Below are 6,030 nucleotides of genomic sequence, written 5' to 3' on the forward strand. Positions count from 1 at the left end.
AGAAAGAGAAAGGTGGAGGTGATGAGAGAGGATGGAAGGAGGTCAATGAAACATCCAAAGTATTAAAGGATTTTTATCAGCTCTGCTTATATGATAGGCTTCACAGTCATTACTTTAGTGATTTAGAGACAATCACAACTCACATTCTCAATTAAATAATACAATATTATTATGACATTGCATAAAATCCATCTGACTTCAATAGTACCCTATGGGGAAAATTACTGTTATTTGCCCTAGCTGCAAAATATCCAACATTAGTAAAATAAAAAAGATAAAAAAATCTGTATAAATATTGCTTTCATGCAAAACATTATTTGTGATTTTGCCATGTGATGTCATGTGGTCACCTGATTACATTATTGCAATTACCAAACTTGTCAGAATCATGAGTTCTGGATTTTTGTCCTAAGATGCAACTAACAAGTAAAAAGTGATATGTTACAGGGATAACCTGAACCTAGAATATTTCCCATTTTATTCCTGATACATTGCAGTGGATTGAGCAGTGTCCATGTTGTGTGCCATCAGTAACCTATATTATCTATAGGGCATATGTAGCTTATTTCCTATGTAGTCTAATAGGAGCCATGAGAAGCACAATGTATGAGCCTGGACAAGAGCGGATCCTCATTGTCTGTGCAGCATGGACACTGGTCATAGAATGGGATAATTAGCTACATTCTGATACTAAATGGTAATAAAAGGTCAGCCTGTCTTATATTGTTCTTTACTACAACAATAAGTTCATCGTAAAAATACTTTTTTTTTTTTTTTGTGCTTATTCTATTGGACTTTCTGGTTTACAAAACCTATTTTCATATATCCTATAAGGCTACGTTCCCACAATAAACTTTTGGTGAGTTTTTGACGCAGCAGAATTTCTGCACCTATTATTTATATTAGGTTTACATTTTTTTAACTGCATTTTTATGTGCCTTTTTTTAGAACATGCATTTTTATCACATTTTTGACTGTGGGTTTTGTCACTTGATGGTGTGTCTTGCGCTAAATAAAGATGCTATTTTATTCTTCCTGGTATTTGGCTTTGAGAAAACTTCATTGACATACTTAGGTGCAGATAACATGGATTTTTATGTGTTTCCACTGCAGATTACATGCATTTTTCATGTGTTTCTGCTGTGGATTATATGCATTTTTGAAGCGTTTCCGGTTCCGATTACATGCATTTTTTTTTATTTGTTTCTGCTGTGGATTACATGCATTTTTTATGTGTTTCTGCTGTGGATTACATGCATTTTTTTATGTGTTTCTGCTGTGGATTACATGCATTTTTCATGTGTTTCTGCTGTGGATTATATGCATTTTTGAAGCGTTTCCGGTTCCGATTACATGCATTTTTTTTTATTTGTTTCTGCTGTGGATTACATGCATTTTTTATGTGTTTCTGCTGTGGATTACATGCATTTTTTTATGTGTTTCTGCTGTGGATTACATGCATTTTTCATGTGTTTCTGCTGTGGATTACATGAATTTTTCATGTGTTTCTGCTGTGGATTATATGCATTTTTCATGTGTTTCTGCTGTGGATTATATGCATTTTTCATATGTTTTTGCTGTGGATTATATGCATTTTTCATGTGTTTCTGCTGTGGATTACACGCTTTTTTTATGTGTTTTTGCTATGGATTACATACATTTTTCATGTGTTTCTGCTGTGGATTACATGTATTTTTTATGTGTTTCAGCTGCAGATTACTTGTCTTTATAATGTGTTTCCGCTGCATATTACATGCATTTTTTATGTGTTTCTGCTGTTGATTATGTGTGTTTTTGATGTTTTTCCACTGCAGAAATGCACCTAAAACGCATGGGTGTTTTTTACCAGTGATTTTTTGCATCAAATGAAAGTGTATGGGGAGAATCTGCACTGAAAAATCAGCATACCCGCAAGAGAAATTGACATGTTGCGGATGTGAAACACGTACTGCAGGTCAGGTTACACTGAGTAAGAAAGAAGTACAGCGGGCAGGAGATTTCTATAAATCCCATCCACTTTCTAGATCTCTTAAGATGCTGCAATACACAGCATAAAAACACTCCTGAAGCTCACACAATGGGCCTGATTGATCAAAGCTTTTTAAAAAAGGATAAAAAGCTTTGAAAAGTCACAAAATTTGGGTGCAACGTGAGACTTTTGGCCTTCTCATGCCATTTTAGCCGAGTTCCAACAAAGTGGGCCTCTTAGTACATTAGGAGCGTCTGACTCCAGCATGCCCCTTATGAAGACTGGTGTGAAAAAAGCCAGTCTTGATGAATTGGGGCCAAATTTTTTTTAGATGTATGTGAACCCAGCAAGTTTTTCAGTCTTTTGTGTCTGAACTCTGAAGTAATTTTTAGCATTTTTTTGCTAATTTTTTTGTGTGACACCTTTGGTCACTGGCCCTTTTTATAAACTCGTATTGAGGAAGCTACACTGCTCAAAAAAATAAAGGGAATACTAAAATACCACAACCTAGATATCTCTGAATGAAATGTTCCAGTTGCAAATTTTTGTTCAATGCATAGTGGAATGTGTTCAGAAAAATAAAACATAACAATTATCAATGTAAATCAAAATTAATATCCCATGGAGGTCTGGATTTGGAATGATTCTCAAAATCAAAGAGGAAAATCAAATTACAGGCTGATCCAACTTCAGTAGAAATTCCTCATCTCATGACAAGGAAAAGATGCTCAGTATTCTGTGTGGCCTCCACGTGCCTGTATGACCTCCCTACTGTACAACACCTTGGCATGCTCCTGATGAGGCAGCGGATGGTCTCCTGAGGGATCTCTTCCCAGACCTGGACTAAAGCATCCGCCAACTCCTGGACAGTCTGTGGTGCAACGTGACGTTGGTGGATGGTGCGAGACATGATGTCCCAGATGTGCACAATCGGATTCAGGTCTAGGAAATGGGCAGGCCAGTCCATAGCTTCAATGCATTGTGTGGCACATAGCTACGTATAAGCGTAACGTAAAGCTCTCTGATGGAAAATCTGTACAATTGGGCAGGCCAGTCCATAGCTTCAATGCCTTCATCTTGCAAGAACTGCTGACACACTCCAGCCACATGAGGTCTGCAATTGACCTGCATTAGGAGGAACCCAGGGCCAACCGCACCAGCATATGGTCTCCCAAGGGATCTGAGGATCTCATCTCGGTACCTAATGGCAGTTAGGCTACCTCTGGTGAGCACATGGAGGGCTGTGCTGCCCTCCAAAGAAATGCCACCCCACAACATTAGTGACCCACTGCCAAACCAGTCATGCTGAAGGAAGTTGCAGGCAGCTGATTGCTCTCCACAGCGTCTCTAGACTCTGTCACGTCTGCCACATGTGCTCAGTGTGAACCTGCTTTCATCTGTGAAGAGCAAAGGGCGCCAGTGCTGAGTTTGCCAATCCTGGAGTTTTGTGGCAAATGCCAAGTCTCCTGCTCGGTGTTGGGCTGTAAGCACAACCTCAATCTGTGGACATTGGACACTCAGTCCTGCTGCTGGGTTGTTGCCCTCCTACGGCCCTCTCCACATCTTCTGGTGTACTGGCCTGTCTCCTGGTAGCGCCTCCAGCCTCTGGACACTACGCTGACAGGCACAGCAAACCTTCTTGCCACAGCTCGCATTGATGTGCCATCCTGGATGAGCTGCACTACCTGAGCCACTTGTGTGGGTTGTAGAGTCCGTCTCATGCTACCACAAGTGTGAAAGCACAACCAACATTCAAAAGTGACCAAAACATCAGCCAGAAAGCATTGGTACTGAGATGTGGTCTGTGGACCCCACCTGCAGAACCGCTCCTTTATTGAAGGTGTCTTGATAATTGCTAATAATTTCCATCTGTTCTCTATTCCATTTGCACAACAGCAAGTGAAATTGATTGTCAATGAGTGTTGCTTCCTAAGGGGACAGTTTGATTTAACAGAAGTTTGATTTACTTGGAGTTATAGTCTGCTGTTTAAGAGCTCCCTTTATTTTTTTGAGCAGTGCAGTTAGCGGCCTCCAAACAGAAGCCATTTGAAAAATGGTCAAGTCGCGTTGTTTTAACAGCTTTGTGTCTTTGAAATACATACTGTATGTTCACTCCTTTTAGAGTTTATTTAGCCTTTTTTTCTGAAAAATACATTGTGTGCACATAACATTTGGCAGTTTTGACTCCACCATTTGGCATAGTTATGAATTGACTAAGGTGAAGATTAGCATCTGTAATTCCGGAGAACCTGGCCTCCGATAGATTACATAGAGAGCCTATTGATTTCAATGTCCTAGGCAATTCTTCATTTGCCCCGACGACACATTGAATGGAAAGTGAACATTTACTAGTGGGTTCCATTCCAAATTATAGGTGATAATTTGGGGTCCCAAAAGTTACACTTATGGTACTAAAATGATCTGGAATATTTTATCAAATTCCTGATGGGAAAAAAAAATGTAATGAAGGCACATTGAAAATAATGGAAGTTTTATTTGACTATAGTCATGGTATGGGCTCGTGCTATACATGAAAAAATGAATCTGATCAGAGTTTGATCAGAGTGGCATAATGTTTTCTTGTTCATGGAGAGAAAAAAAAAAGTTTCTCCATCTTGTCCTTTCTGTCAGTCTGTGAAAATCGGACCACACTCAGATGCCAACCGAGTGTGATCTGATTTTATTCATGGAACCGTAGGCATTGTTGATTTTGATCGGTGTCCTATGTTACAGGATTGCATTGCATCAGTAAATATCGCATGTTATATTGTGCCCTCCGTATGTTTTAGATTTTTTTTCAGACACACCCATAGACTTGAATTTCATTCGCACACGGATCTGACCTGTGAAAAAATTGTTAATTTGCACTGCCACATTGATCCAAGTGTGATCCAATTTTTGGCAGATAGCACTAGAACCGAAAATGCAGTTGTATGCACAAGGCCTTAGGCCTCTTTCACACTCCCGTTTTTACAGTCTGCACAGGATCCGTCAAAATGTTGAAATGACGGATCCTGTGCAGATTGCAAAAAACGGGTGCACTGGGCCCGTTTTTCTGACGGACCCGTCGAGGCTATGTGCACCTGTTGTGTATGCGTCTTCACAGTGGTTTTCTGCTGCAAAAACGCATACACAACACAACCCAGGTTAAAATAATTAAAAAAACTAAAAATCTCACCTTCCGGCGTCCCGCGCAGCGTTACCGATGCTCCCGGCAGCTAGCGTTCCCAGTAATGTCTTGCATGCAATGACCTCGGATGACATAGTGGTCTCGCTAGACTGCGACGTCATCGGGTCATTTCGCAATGCATCCATGGGAACGCTAGCTGCCGGGAGCATCGGTAACGCTGCGCGGGACGCCGGAAGGTTAGAATATTGCAATTTTTTTTTTTAACATCTTTTTTGTAACATCTTGTTACTATTGATGCTGCATAGGCAGCATCAATAGTAAAAAGAGAGAGAGAGCGAGCGAGAGAGAATTTCCCTGACTGGAAATTCTTCCACGCATGCTCAGTTTCAAAAGACAGAACCCATCACTGGATTCCTGCTTTTGCTGAGCGATTTTCCGACGTGCAGAAAAAACGTTACTCTGTGCGTTGTCTCCGCCCGACGGACAGAGATTTTCCGACGGATCCAGTGCACGACAGATGAAACGGATGGCCATCCGTCACAATCCGTCGCTAAAAGCTAAACAACGCAATATTACATTTTTTTAATCATGGCTCCATGTTTGGCCACCATTATGTGCCCGCCCACCACACTAGCATTGTGTGGCACATAGCTACGTATAAGCGTAACGTAAAGCTCTCTGATGGAAAATCTGTGCAATTGGGTTCACATATATTAGTTCTATCAGGTTCATTTTTTTTCCGCCTGATTCAACTCTGCTGCATCACAACTGATGCCAAAATGTATGAGCTGCTTACTGGGAATCTGAGCAGAGTTTTGCTACAGTTGGGCTCAAAAGTTTACATACCCCGGCAGAATTTTTGCTTTCTTGGTCTTTTTTCAGAGAATATGAATGATAACGCCAATACTTTTTTCTCCACTCATGGTTAGTA

Source organism: Ranitomeya imitator, chromosome 6 (genome assembly GCF_032444005.1).
Source record: "Ranitomeya imitator isolate aRanImi1 chromosome 6, aRanImi1.pri, whole genome shotgun sequence".
Classification (NCBI taxonomy): Eukaryota; Metazoa; Chordata; class Amphibia; order Anura; family Dendrobatidae; genus Ranitomeya; species Ranitomeya imitator.